The 15,733-nt window shown below is 43.9% G+C and overlaps 1 protein-coding gene across 1 annotated transcript in view; it reads left to right on the forward strand.

The window, feature by feature from the left end:
• Positions 1-15,733, forward strand: part of bmp5 (bone morphogenetic protein 5) — a 262,311-nt gene that overhangs the window by 237,686 nt on the left and 8,892 nt on the right. The gene's annotated exons all lie outside the window — the stretch shown is intronic.

The following is a 15,733-nucleotide window of genomic DNA, read 5'->3' on the forward strand; positions in this document are numbered from 1 at the left end:
TCATCCTTAAAGCTACCTCGGCCTCCTTACTGTAACTTGTGACCTATTTCAACTCCAATTAAACCAGTTCCCTATTACTTATTACAGGATGTTATGTCTAGTGCGATGCAGAATTCATGTGGAAAGCTTTGATCTTCCAGAACCTTTTTCCTGTGATGGTTCTGTCATCCTTCATTTCTCAATGGATACTCCAATTCCTGTCTATTATATTAAAGCCATGATGTGGCCATGCTGTCACTCATTTATGTTTTAAAAAAAATGGGTTTTAATCAGTATTTTACCAGAGGGTTTAAAAAACATAATTAAAGAGCTAGATGACAACAAGAACGACTTCTTACTTCCTGCCTGTATGAGTATATGTTTGTGGTCTGGTTTGCTGGTATTTTATGCTACCAAGCCCTTAGGGCACAGCTGGTTATCAGATCACTCTGTTTAGAATGATGAATTGAATCCTGCTGGCATTGAGAACCAAGCTCTTGTCCGTCCTCTGATATTGCTTGAAAAATAACTCAGTCACATTTAGCAAAAAAAAATTGTGTCAAAAATAATTAATGCAATGCTGAAATCTGTTGGCAAATCCGGAATCCTTTCAGTGCTAAAAAAACAAAAGCACGTTCACTGTAGTTTTAAAAACACAGGAGAAAAATTAAAGGAAAAAAAAACAGAATTTTGCTGTTTATGTCATTCAGCCTTCAAAAACCTATTCAGGCAGATGTAACATTTTGAAAGTTGCCAAGGAGATTCAGTGCTAAGCTTAATTCTCCGTATAGCTCATGCAATAGTCAACGTTCCATTTTGTTTTCTTTTCTGCTTCCCTAAATGGTAATGACATCTGTTGCTAGATAATGAGAGTGATTATGTTTGACATAGTGTAAAACTGAATTTGAATGCCTTAAATACTGTACTTAAAACTCAATTGAAACAGTATGACAAAAATGTCATTTTTAATTGTGATAATTAAAACCACATTTGAAAGAACTAGTCAAACACATACCCTATATTCCAAGGCCAGGGTAAGAACTCAGTGGTGTGATGAAATTGCCAGTTTCCCCGTCAAGTTGTGCGGTGAAAGCAATTCACCTGCATAAAACTGGCAACCATCACGCAACATCTCAAGCAACCAGAGGCGTTTCAGTCAAACACACAAATGAGGATTCAGTTCAGTACTATTAGAAAGGTTTTGCGAGCTCCCCTTGTGGCTTAGAATTCAATCTATGAGTCTGTGCTGAGGTAGTGGGACTCCACCAAGGATGTGAGGGCACTGAAATTGGTCACGGCAGCCATGCATTAGGGAGAAATCACCCAGGTTCACACTCCTGATCCCTAGTTAGCTGTTTGAAGTGCGCACGAGTCAATGTAGGTTGCAGAGAGCATCAAGTTTGGCTGTGATGCCTTCCATAGTTGAATAGTCTGCCAACACATGAACAATTGGGCAAGACACTACAGTTCAAAGGGCACACATAGAACCATATTCTAACAAGATAGCAACAACAACAACTTGTATTTATATAGCGCCTTTAACATAGTAAAACGTCCCTAGGCGCATCACAGTATTATAAGACAAAACAATTTGACACCGAGCCACAAAAGGAGAAATTAGGACAGGTGCAAAGAGGTAGGTTTTAAGGAGCATTTTGAAGGAGGAAAGAGAGGTAGAGAGGCGGAGAGGTTTAGGCAGGAAATTCCACAGCTTAGGGCCGAGGCAAGAGAAAGCACGGCCACCAGTGGTTGAGCGGTTATAATCAGGGCTGCTCAAGATGGCAGAATTAGAGGAGCGTTGAGAGAAAATTGGGGGTTGGGGGATAGAAAGCTTTTGTGGAAATGCCTGAAGGATTTAATTCATGTTTAACCCTGATCTTTTTTTCTGTGGATTTTAGGCCCCGACTTATTTTACTGATACCGATACAGGTCTCACAGATATAAAGCGCCAAACATTTGTGGCCCTTCTTGTGCGCTCTTGTCATAGGTTTGGTGGGAGTGCAAGGGAAAGGCCAGGAATTAGGCCAGGACCCGTACACACCACATCTCAGCCTTCCCGACCAGCAGCTTCCACAGGACAAAGCCTCCACCCATCCTACAAGGACATGGCACCCAAAGAGGTGCAGCCAGACGAGAGGACTCTCAAACCAGGCGTTTTCTTTGGCCTCTGTCTGGTGGAAGAGTGGCGGGCTGTTACACCGGACCTCTCGTCTACAAGCCAGTTCATGGGGCCTGAAGATTAAAACCATTTCATAGTATTTTCCCACCCTTTATAAAAGGGCGAAGGACCCAGATCCTACATGGGAATTTCTGACCTTCCCTTTTGGACAGCTGTCGAAGATGCACCCCTGGTGGTCTGGAGACAGACCAGTCCATGCCGGTGTTTATGCTCCATTTGAGCATCCTCCCATCTTTCCTCATCTAACTCTTTCAGCATAGCCCTCTATTTTCTTCTCCCTCATATGCTTATTTAGCCTCCCCTTAAATGCATCTATACTATTTGCCTCTACCACTCCTTGTAGGAACGAGTTCCACATTCTCATCACTCTTTGGGTAAAGAAGTTCCTTCTGAATTCCCTATTGGATTTCTTGGTGACTATCTTATATTGATGGCCTATAGTTTTGCTCTTCCCCACAAGTGGAAACACTCTCTGTATCTACTCTATCACAATCTTTCATAATTGTAAAGATCTCTATTAGGTCACCCCTCAGCCTTCTTTTTTCAAGAGAAAAGAGACCCAGCCTGTTCATCCTTTCCACCGACCAGTTCGCATTTGTAACTTTTTTGGGTGTCTGTCATGGAATGTTTTTGGTATTGCAATTCCACAGGAGCAGTGAGCAGTGGCTGTATTTCCACCTTTGACTCTGGGCACAGGCCACAGTCCAGGGGCTGGCACACGCCTGGGAAATGTCAGGCCTAGAAATGTAACTGGGTTCAGGTCATTTTGGGTGGATGGCATGTTGGATGCACATGTGGAACCAGGGCAGGGGAGGGGAAGAAGATTGGCCTTGATAAACAAATCTGTTGATATGAACTGTTGTTAAATTTTCAGTATAAATTTTTAAAAGCCAGGTGCTATAATCAAATGTAAAGAATGGATCTCTACATTTAATATTTTAACAACTCTTGAATAGACTAATCTTTTTTATCAGAAAAATTAGTAACGATTGAAGTGTTCATACTTTACCTTGATGGGATTGCTAGGGGAGTGGTGGGAGGAATAGTAATAAGCACACAGCTGCTTTAATAAACATAAATTGCATAAATAAACAATCTCTAGTTAAGTGTATTATCTCACAAGTTCAACAGTTCATGCTTTACTTTCATTTTTTATGTAAAAGAAACCAATTTAATTTTGCAAAAAGCAAAGTACTACGGATGCTGGAAATCTGAAATATAAACATAAAATGCTGGAAATATTCAGCAGGTCAGGCAGCATGGTTTCAGGGCTGTGACCTCTCGTCAGAACTGGAAAATGTTACAGATGTAACAGGTTTTAAGCAAGTACAGAGCCAGAGAAAGGCGGGAGGGGGAGAAAGAATATAGGGTGAAAGGGGGGAGAAATTTAAATGATGAAAGGGATGATGGTGCAAGGCAAAAGGGAGTGGTAATGGGACAAGTAAAGAAACAAAAGATGGGTCTAGAGAAACTGTAAATGGTAATAGCAGAAGCATTACCAGTTCCTGCTGTTCTGAAAAAATAAGAGCAGTGGTTATAATCTGAAATCGTTGAACTCGACGTTGAGTCCAGAAGGCTGTAAAGTGCCGAATCGAAAGATGAGGTGCTGTTCCATGATCTTCCCTTGAATTTGGTTGGACAGTGTAGGAGGCCGAGGACAGAGAGGTCAGAGTGTGAGTGGGGCAGAGAATTAAAATGGCAAGTGATCACGGGCTCAGGTTCGTGCTTGCGGACTGAACAGAGGTGTTTCACAAAGCAATCAGGCAATCTGCGTTTGATCTCCACAATGCAGAGGAGACCACATTCTGAGTAGTGAATACGGTATTATTTAGTTTTACTTTCAAAGCAAATTATGGTTTCCCGCATTTGTTCTGTCAATAGTTTCCTTTCACTTGGAAAGTGGGGTGAGAGTTGGGGTTTTCAAACAGCAAGTCCTGGTGAACAATGTTGTGAATCATAAAACATTTCTAGAATTTACCTATGGTCAGTTCAAGGTTCAGAATTCATGTCAGTTTGAGGTCTGTAATATATGCAAAAATACAAGTAACTCAGAGAGGTTTTTAGATATTTCTATCACTGTACTGCAATGGTTTACAAAGAGAAAGTGAATATTACTTTTTTTAATATTCAACATGCTCTGTGAATATTCATTTCACTCAGTAGGAAAGATTCTTAACTGGAGGGCTGAAGGACTAGAGGGTTGCTAATTTTATACCACTATTCAAGAAAATGGGAGAGGGATAATTCAATAAACTACAGGCCAGTCAGCCTAACATTGGTGGTGAGGAAGTTATTGGAAACCATTATCAGGGATAAAATAAACTTTCATTTGGAAAGGCATAGGTTAATCAAGGAGAGCCAGCACGGATTTGTTGAAGGCAAATCGTGTCTGACTAACTTGCTTGAATTCTTTGATGAAATAACATAGAAGGTTGATCAAGGTAGATGTTGTATATATGGACTTTTGGAAGGCATTTTATAAAGTGCCACACAGGAGTCTTGTTACGAGGATAGAAGTCCATGGAATTAAGGGGAAAGTGGCTCATTGAGGGGAAACAGGGTGGTAGTGGATGGATGTTTTTCAGAGTGGGATGTGATTTCCAGTGGTGTTCCCCAAGGGTCAGTCTTGGGTTCATTACTCTTTTCAGTTTTTATAAATGACCTGGATTCAGGTGTAGGTAGCAGTATTATAAAATTTGCAGATGATACGAATCTTGGCAAAGTAATAGATAATGATGACTTCAGGTTAACAAATACAGGATGGAGAAATGGGCAGAAGCATGGCAGATGGAATTCATTGTAGAGAAGTGTAAAGTGATGAACTGTGGGAGAAATATGGAAAGACAGTATACTATAAATGACACGATTTTGAAAAGTGTAGATGTGCAGAGAGACCTTGGTGTCCTTACACACTAATCCTTAAAGTTGGCAGGGCAACCAAAAGTTGGTCAAAAAAGCATATGGGTTGCTTGGGTTTTTAAATAGAGCGATAGAATATAAAAGCCAAGAAATCATGCTTGAACTTTATAAATCACTGGATAGGCCTCAGCTGGAGTATTGTGGACAATTCTGGGCACCACACCAGGAAAGATGTAAAGGCCTTAGAAAGGGTGCAGAGGAGGTTTACCAGGATGTTACCAGGGATGAGGGACCTCAGTTATGAGGAGAGGTTGGAAATGTTAAGACTGTTCTTCTTGGAACAGAGAAGGTTAAGAGGTGACCTAATAGAGATTTTCAAGATGATGAGAGATTTTTATTGCGTAGATAGAGAGAAACTATTCTCTCTGGCGAGTGGGTCAATAGTCAGAGGTCATCGATTCAAAATCATTGTCAAAAGATCTAGAGGGGAGATGAGGAGAATTGTTTTCACTCAGAGAGTTTTCAGGATCTGGAACGCTGTACCTGAAAAGGTGGTGGAAGCTGATACCATAAATAATTTTAAAATGGAGTAGGACAGGTACTTGAGGATGAAGAATTTACAGGGTTATGGGCACAACGGCTCTTTCAAAGAGCCAGCACAGGCATGGCGGGTCGAATGGCTTCCTTCTGTGCTGTAAGATTCTATGAACTATACTCTTGGGAGGTGAAATTCGACTCAGGTGGTAGTGCAAAATACGCGACAGTAAATCAGCAGCCCGCTTTGCACTCCACCCGCTTTGTGTTGCTGCCGAGATTGAATTTCACCCCTTGGAGTCATAATGAACAGTAGGGGAACTCATTGTAATTGACATCAACAACTGACAATCAAAAGAAATCAAGGCATTAGCTGGATAAATGGTCAGCAATGATCACCTGATAACTCAAACAGTGGCCAAGTACCTCAAATTGGGCTCCAGTCTTCTGCAGGCTAACAATTTCCAGAGCTTTACAACACTGCACAGTCCACACTATCAGGGGGGAGAGGTGGTTAACTCATTCCGATTGGTGAAAATGGAGCAGGGCAAGAGTTCAAATACAGTGGCTCCATTTCCAGATCCATTGCCTCTGACATCCCTATTTTTTTGGCAGACGATGAGATTCCTGCCAGCATCCAGCGTGAGTCTCATTAATCAATGGAAATCCGGGTCCCATATATGTAATTTTGCATGGCATTTTAACCCACTCCTACTTTGGCTGCTCTGCCAAGTAAAGTCAGGAAGCTAGTGAGGCCACTGAAGGTAAGTGAAAAATGTTTCCTTAGTGGAGCCAGGAGGAGACAGAGTAACAACAACACCAACTTGCATTTATATAGTGCCTTTAATGCAGTAAAACGTCCCAAAGCACTTCACAGCAGCGATTATCAAACACATTTTTACCACCAAGCCTCAAGGAGATATTAGGAGAGATGACCGAAATCTTGGCCAATGAGGTAGGTTTTAAGGAATATCTTAAAAGAGGAGAAAGAGGTAGAGAGGCGGAGAGGTTTAGGGAGGGTATTCCAGAGCTTAGGGCCTGGACAGAGGAGAAATTTGGGGATGCACAATAGGTCAGAATTGGAGGAGGGCAGAGATCTCGGAAAGTAGTAAAGCTGGAAGAGGTTACAGAGTCAGGGAGGGGCAACATAAGAACATAAGAATTAGGAACAGGAGTAGGCCATCTAGCCCCTCGAGTCTGCTCCGCCATTCAAAAAAATCATGGCTGATCTGGCCATGGACTCAGCTCCACTTACCCGCCCGCTCCTCATAACCCTTAATTCCTTTATTGGTTAAAAATCTATCTATCTGTGACTTGAATACATTCAATGAGCTAGCCTCAACTGCTTCCTTGGGCAGAGAATTCCACAGATTCACAACCCTCTGGGAGAAGAAATTCCTTCTCAACTCGGTTTTAAATTGGCTCCCCCGTATTTTGAGGCTGTGCCCCCTATTTCTAGTCTCCCCGACCAGTGGAAACAACCTCTCTGCTTCTATCTTGTCGATCCATTTCATTATTTTAAATGTTTCTATAAGATCATCCCTCATCCTTCTGAACTCCAACGAGTAAAGACCCAGTCTACTCAATCTATCATCATAAGGTAATCTCCTCATCTCCGGAATCAGCCTAGTGAATCGTCTCTGTACCCCCTCCAAAGCTAGTATATCCTTCCTTAAGTAAGGTGACCAAAACTGCACGTAGTACTCCAGGTGTGGCCTCACCAATACCCTATACAGTTGCAGAAGGACCTCCCTGCTTTTGTACTCCATCCCTCTCGCAATGAAGGCCAACATTCCGTTCGCCTTCCTGATTACCTGCTGCACCTGCAAACTAACTTTTTGGGATTCATGCACAAGGACCCCCAGATCCCTCTGCACCGCAGCATGTTGTAATTTCTCCCCATTCAAATAATATTCCCTTTTACTGTTTTTTTCCCCAAGGTGAATTACCTCACATTTCCGACATTGTATTCCATCTGCCAAACCTTAGCCCATTCGCTTAACCTATCTAAATCTCTTTGCAGCATCTCTGTGTCCTCTACACAACCCGCTTTCCCACTAATCTTTGTGTCATCTGCAAATTTTGTTACACTACACTCTGTCCCCTCTTCCAGGTCATCTATGTATATTGTAAACAGTTGTGGTCCCAGCACCGATCCCTGTGGCACACCACTAACCACTGATTTCCAACCCGAAAAGGACCCATTTATCCCGACTCTCTGCTTTCTGTTAGCCAGCCAATTCTCTATCCATGCTAATACATTTCCTCTGACTCCGCGTACCTCTATCTTCATGGAGGGATTTGAAAACAAGCATGAAAATTTTAAAATTGAGGCATTATGGACCAGGAGCCAATGTAAGTCAGCGAGCACAGAGGCGATGGGTGAATGGAACTTGGTGCGAGTTAGGACACGGGCGACAGAGGTTTGGATTAGCTCAAGTTTACCAAGGGTACAAGTTGGGAGGTCGGCCAGGAGAGCGTTGGAAAAGTCAAGTCTAGAGGTAACGAAGGAAAGTCTATGCTTCTGCTGCCACAGGCTCCCCTCCCATCCACCGAGCTGCAAGACCCATGAGGCACCGTATCCCACGGCTTATCTTGCTGCCGGCGGCATTTTCTCGGAGTCGGCGGGTGGCAGCTGCACCACCGGATCTTCATCGCCCACCTGCTGGCCAGCCGCCACTTTTGGCCCCAAAAAGGACAAGCAGTTGACTCATGGCATTCAAAAGAAGCCTGGTAGAAAATATCTGCTAGGCCCCTGACTCAATCTCGCAGGCGGGAATGCCGTCCTCTTCCGTCAGCTTCCCGCCGGGAGTTCAAATCTGCTCTTTAAGAATAAGTATTTAAGCTGACGTGTTCGTGTCTGACAGGTTTCTTTTCTTATAAATATTACTTTTATTAATAAATTTTCAGCTGGGACAAAACAAACATGGTGATTGAAATTATGTGGTTGATAAGAAGAAAGCTGTAGACGACAGGAAGATATCAATGGACTGGTCAGGTGGGCAGAACAGTGGCAAACGGAATTCAATCCAGAGAAGTGTGAGGTAATGCATTTAGGGAGGGCTAACTAGGCAAGGGATTACACATTAAATGGTAGGACACTGAGAAGTGGAGAGGAACAAAGGGACCTTGGAGTGCAAGTCCACAGATCGCTGAAGGTAGCAGGCCAGGTAGATAAGGTGGTTAAGAAGGCATGCGAAATGCTTGCATAGAATACAAGAGCAGGGAGGTTATGCTTGAACTGCATAAAAACTAGTTAGGCCACAGCTAGAGTACTGCGTGCAGTTTTGGTCACCACATTACAGGAATGATGTGATTGCACTAGAGAGGATACAGAGAAGATTTAAGAGGATGTTGCCTCAACTGGAGAATTTTAGCTATGAGGAAAGATTGGATAAGCTGGGTTTGTTTTATTTGGAACAGAGGAGTCTGAGGGAAACTTTATTGAGGTGTATACAATTATGAGGGGCATAGATAGAGTGAATTGAAGGACCTAGTTCCCTTAGCAGAGGGGTCAACAACCAGATGGCATAGATTTAAAGTAATTGGTTGGAGGTTTAGAGGGGATTTGAGGGGAAATGTTTTCACCCAGAGGCTGGTGGGGGTTTGGAACTCACTGCCTGAAAGGGTGATAGAGGCAGAAAACCTCACCACTTTTAAAAAGCACTTGGATGTGCACTTGAAGTGCCATAACCTACAGGGCTATGGACCAAGAGCTAGATAGTGGGATTAGGCTGGATAGCTCTTTGTCGGTCGGCGCGGACACAATGGGCCTCCTTTCGTGCTCTAAATTTCTATGATTCTATGAAACCAATTTCACAAAATTTTCAGAGCAATTCTCCTTTCTTTTACTTATAGCCTCTGCTGACTTCCATTTTTGATTTGTATTTTTTAAACCGGAATCCACAAATGTATTTAAAAATAAGAGCAACTTTGTACTCCAGGCCTCCAACTATGGAGGATCGGTAACCCTCTTTTGCTGTATTGAACAGCATTATCAATATTAAAATAAATAGTAATATCACCTTGGATAGATTAGAAAAGCACAAAGTTGATAGGGTTCCAGTTCTGGATAATATCCATCCGAGAGTGATTAAAGAGATGGGACAGGTGCTCTGTGGGCCTCTTGGTCATATCTTCAGTAGTTCAACAGATAGTTCCTTCAGACAAGAAACTAGCTCATGCAGTTCCTATTTTCAAAAATGGGGGGAATTATCAGAGCCAGGGAACTACAGATCTATCAGCCTGAAATCCATTATTGGAGAAAATGCTAGAAGGGATCCTAAGCGATGCCCTTTATGGTCACTGAAAAACGGAGGGTGCCATTAGAAAGAAGCAAGACAGTTTCTGGTAAAATAGGTGCTGCCGTACAATTTTACTAAGAGTTTTCTGAGGAAGTCACTAAGGTAGTGGATGCTGGAGATACTATAGACATTGCCTACCTGGACTTTTAGAAAACCTTTGATAAAGTACTTCACACTACGTTACTCCACAAGATAGAATTTTGTGGTATCAGTAGGAATTTGATATGCTGAATTGGCTCCAATCCCACAACTGAAATGTTGTAGTTAATGGATGAGGTTCCGCCTGGATGTACATTATTAGTGGTGTCCACCATGGATCGGGCTTTATTAATGACCTGGACAGTGGTGTTGGGAATGTGGTCAGTAAGTTTGGCAATTACACCAAAATCTGTGCAAAGGTTAAGACAATAGAGGAGTGCAATCAACTACAAACTATTTAGAATGTGCTAGGGGAGTGGGCCACACATTGGCAAATGGCATTTAACTTAGCTAATTGTAGTGTCATGCTTGTTGACAGGACCAACACAGACTATAGTTATCATTAGCAGGGAACAACGCTGAAAGACGTTGAGAGAGAAAAAGAGCTAGGCATAATTGTGCACAGATCACTGAAGGTTCATGACCAATGTAGCGAAGCTGTAGCTAAAGCTAACAGGGTATTGGGTTGTATTAATAAAACCATTCAGTATAAATCAAAGGAGACCATTTTATCACTATACGGATCGCTGGTCAGATCGCATTTGGAATACTGTGCCCAGTTTAGGTCCACCCACATGATGGGTGATATAGTGGCCTTGGAAAAGATCCAGAGCAGAACTGCAAGAATGATTCTTAGCTTAAAGAAGTTCAGCTAGTCAGATAGGTTTAAGGACCTTTGTCCAGTTACTTTAGAGCAGTGTAAATGTAGTGGTGACCTGATAGAGTTTTATAAAATAATTAAAGGGCTGGATAGTGTCCCTATTGATAGATTATTGCAGTTTACCAGATTGGGGAGGACCAGGGGACATGAGGTTAAACTGTGTAAGAGTAGAAATAAACCGGAGGTTGGGTGGTCCTTCTGCTCTCAGAGAGCAGTGAGCCTCGGGAATGTATTGCCGCCTGGTGTGGTGGGTGCTGACTCTCTGCACACCTTCAGGAGGGAACTGGACCCGTGACTGGAAAAAGAGTGGAAGAGCGATAGTGATAGGGGATTCAATTGTAAGGGGAACAGATAGGCGTTTCTGCGGCCGCAACCGAGACTCCAGGATGGTATGTTGCCTCCCTGGTGCAAGGGTCAAGGATGTCTCGGAGCGGGTGGAGGACATTCTAAAAAGGGAGGGAGAACAGCCAGTTGTCGTGGTGCACGTTGGTACCAATGACATAGGTAAAAAAAGGGATGAGTACCTACGAAATGAATTTAAGGAGCTAGGAGCTAAATTAAAAAGTAGGACCTCAAAAGTAGTAATCTCGGGATTGCTACCAGTGCCACGTGCTAGTCAGAGTAGGAATCGCAGGATAGCTCAGATGAATACGTGGCTTGAGCAATGGTGCAGCAGGGAGGGATTCAAATTCCTGGGGCATTGGAACCGGTTCTGGGGGAGGTGGGACCAGTACAATCCGGACGGTCTGCACCTGGGCAGAATCGGAACCAATGTCCTCGGGGGAGTGTTTGCTAGTGCTGTTGGGGAGGAGTTAAACTAATATGGCAGGGGGATGGGAACCAATGCAGGGAGATAGAGGGAAACAAAAAGGAGGCAAAAACAAAAGACAGAAAGGAGATGAGGAAAAGTGGAGGGCAGAGAAACCCAAGGCAAAGAACAAAAAGGGCCATTGTACAGCAAAATTCTAAAAGGACAGAGGGTGTTAAAAAAACAAGCCTAAAGGCTTTGTGTCTTAATGCAAGGAGTATCCGCAATAAGGTGGATGAATTAACTGTGCAAATAGATGTTAACAAATATGATGTGATTGGGATTACGGAGACGTGGCTCCAGGATGAGCAGGGCTGGGAACTCAACATCCAGGGGTATTCAACATTCAGGAAGGATAGAATAAAAGGAAAAGGAGGTGGGGTAGCATTGCTGGTTAAGGAGGAGATTAAGGCAATAGTTAGGAAGGACATTAGCTTGGATGATGTGGAATCTATATGGGTAGAGCTGCAGAACACCAAAGGGCAAAAAACGTTAGTGGGAGTTGTGTACAGACCTCCAAACAGTAGTAGTGATGTTGGGGAGGGCATCAAACAGGAAATTAGGGGTGCGTGCAATAAAGGTGCAGCAGTTATAATGGGTGACTTTAATATGCACATAGATTGGGCTAACCAAACTGGAAGCAATACGGTGGAGGAGGATTTTCTGGAGTGCATAAGGGATGGTTTTTTAGACCAATATGTCGAGGAACCAACTAGGGGGGAGGCCATCTTAGACTGGGTGTTATGTAATGAGAAAGGATTAATTAGCAATCTCGTTGTGCGAGGCCCCTTGGGGAAGAGTGACCATAATATGGTGGAATTCTGCATTAGGATGGAGAATGAAACAGTTAATTCAGAGACCATGGTCCAGAACTTAAAGAAGGCTAACTTTGAAGGTATGAGGCGTGAATTGGCTGAGATGGATTGGCGAATGATACTTAAGGGGTTGACTGTGAATGGGCAATGGCAGACATTTAGAGACCGCATGGATGAACTACAACAATTGTACATTCCTGTCTGGCATAGAAATAAAAAAGGGAAGGTGGCTCAACCGTGGCTATCAAGGGAAATCAGGGATAGTATTAAAGCCAAGGAAGTGGCATACAAATTGGCCAGAAATAGCAGCGAACCTGGGGACTGGGAGAAATTTAGAACTCAGCAGAGGAGGACAAAGGGTTTGATTAGGGCAGGGAAAATGGAGTATGAGAAGAAGCTTGCAGGGAACATTAAGACGGATTGCAAAAGTTTCTTTAGATATGTAAAGAGAAAAAGGTTAGTAAAGACAAATGTAGGTCCCCTGCAGTCAGAATCAGGGGAAGTCATAACGGGGAACAAAGAAATGGCGGACCAATTGAACAAGTACTTTGGTTCGGTATTCACGAAGGAGGACACGAACAACCTTCCGGTTATAAAAGGGGTCGGGGGGTCTAGTAAGGAGGAGGAACTGAGGGAAATCCTTATTAGCCGGGAAATTGTGTTGGGGAAATTGATGGGATTGAAGGCCGATAAATCCCCAGGGCCTGATGGACTGCATCCCAGAGTACTTAAGGAGGTGGCCTTGGAAATAGTGGATGCGTTGACAGTCATTTTCCAACATTCCATTGACTCTGGATCAGTTCCTATGGAGTGGAGGGTAGCCAATGTAACCCCACTTTTTAAAAAAGGAGGGAGAGAGAAAACAGGGAATTATAGACCGGTCAGCCTGACATCGGTAGTGGGTAAAATGATGGAATCAATTATTAAGGATGTCATAGCAGTGCATTTGGAAAGAGGTGACATGATAGGTCCAAGTCAGCATGGATTTGTGAAAGGGAAATCATGCTTGACAAATCTTCTGGAATTTTTTGAGGATGTTTCCAGTAGAGTGGATAAGGGAGAACCAGTTGATGTGGTATATTTGGACTTTCAGAAGGCGTTCGACAAGGTCCCACACAAGAGATTGATGTGCAAAGTTAGAGCACATGGGATTGGGGGTAGTGTACTGACATGGATTGAGAACTGGTTGTCAGACAGGAAGCAAAGAGTAGGAGTAAATGGGTACTTTTCAGAATGGCAGGCAGTGACTAGTGGGGTACCGCAAGGTTCTCTGCTGGGGCCCCAGCTGTTTACACTGTACATTAATGATTTAGATGAGGGGATTAAATGTAGTATCTCCAAATTTGCGGATGACACTAAGTTGGGTGGCAGTGTGAGCTGCGAGGAGGATGCTGTGAGGCTGCAGAGCGATTTGGATAGGTTAGGTGAGTGGGCAAATGCATGGCAGATGAAGTATAATGTGGATAAATGTGAGGTTATCCACTTTGGTGGTAAAAACAGAGAGACAGACTATTATCTGAATGGTGACAGATTAGGAAAAGGGGAGGTGCAAAGAGACCTGGGTGTCATGGTACATCAGTCATTGAAGGTTGGCATGCAGGTGCAGCAGGCGGTTAAGAAAGCAAATGGCATGTTGGCCTTCATAGCAAGGGGATTTGAGTACAGGTGCAGGGAGGTGTTGCTACAGTTGTACAGGGCATTGGTGAGGCCACACCTGGAGTATTGTGTACAGTTTTGGTCTCCTAACCTGAGGAAGGACATTCTTGCTATTGAGGGAGTGCAGCGAAGGTTCACCAGACTGATTCCCGGGATGGCGGGACTGACCTATCAAGAAAGACTGGATCAACTGGGCTTGTATTCACTGGAGTTCAGAAGAATGATAGGGGACCTCATAGAAACATATAAAATTCTGACGGGGTTAGACAGGTTAGATGCAGGAAGAATGTTCCCAATGTTGGGGAAGTCCAGAACCAGGGGTCACAGTCTAAGGATAAGGGGTAAGCCATTTAGGACCGAGATGCGGAGGAACTTCTTCACCCAGAGAGTGGTGAACCTGTGGAATTCTCTACCACAGAAAGTTGTTGAGGCCAATTCACTAAATATATTCAAAAAGGAGTTAGATGAGGTCCTTACTGCTAGGGGGATCAAGGGGTATGGCGAGAAAGCAGGAATGGGGTACTGAAGTTGAATGTTCAGCCATGAACTCATTGAATGGCGGTGCAGGCTAGAAGGGCCGAATGGCCTACTCCTGCACCTATTTTCTATGTTTCTATGTTTCTATATGGACGTGTTCTTGTGCTTGGTCTCTGTGACCTTCTGGACTGGTTTCGATCACCTGAGGGGTTAAGAGAGGAATATTCTTTCCACGCATTGGCCCTGGCTTTTTTCTCTTGTTATTTTGCTTCTCCCGGGGGATTACATTGCTGCAGAGATCGGCGGGGCGGGGGTTTGGGGGGGGGTGGTCTCATTAACAGGGTAGATGCTGAGAGGTTGTTTCCCCTGGCAGGATAGAGTAGAACGAGGGGAATAGTCTCAGGATAAGGGTAAGGGTTCGGGCATTGAGATGAGATTGGGAGGAATTTCTTCACAGAGTTGTGAATCTTTGGAATTCTCTGCCCCAGAGGGCTATGTATGCCGAATCATTGAGTATATTCAGGGCTGAGAGAGATTTTTGGACTCTAGGGGAATCAAGGGAAATGGAGATAGGGCAGGAAAGTGGAGTTGAGGTCGAAGGTCAGCCAATCTATTACTGAATGGCAGAGTAGGCTCGAGGGGTGGTATGGCCTATTCCTGCTCCTAATTGTTATGGTCATATGTGACTGGCATAACTCCGAGGGAAACAGTAAACAAAGGTTGTTTCCTGATTGAGTTATGGTGGGAGACTGGAATTTCAGAGCCTACGGGCTAAAAATTCAATTGTTAACGCCACCCATTAGTGCCCGAGAGGGGCACTAACGGGCCGCTAAGCGCTTGCCGCCTGAGTGCCGGGCTGTTAGTGCCTGCCACGAATTTCATTGGTGGTTTAGCGGCTATCAGTTAGCGCTACCTACTCTAGCACCACCTACTTGGTGACGTCATGGGTGTGCAACACCACGTCAGCGCCGCAATCCCGAACTTCAGTCCTTTTGCCTGCCGTAGCGCCTGGCGCCGTCACCGACAGGGAGAGCAGGCAATCCGTGGAAGCTCTCGGAAAGATGTTGTAAAGCAGGAGCAGGTGGATGTTCAGTGTAAAATATTTTAACATTGCTGTGATTCTGTGAGCTCTGACATCCTGCTGCTGATGTTTCCAATGCTCCCTTCAACTTACTCTCATTTTTTGGGTGGTCCAGCTGATCACTTTAGGCGTGAGGATGCCGATTTCCTCGCACCAGGGCTTCATTATCCCTGCAGCGCTAC

Source organism: Pristiophorus japonicus, chromosome 7 (genome assembly GCF_044704955.1).
Source record: "Pristiophorus japonicus isolate sPriJap1 chromosome 7, sPriJap1.hap1, whole genome shotgun sequence".
NCBI lineage: Eukaryota > Metazoa > Chordata > Chondrichthyes > Pristiophoridae > Pristiophorus > Pristiophorus japonicus.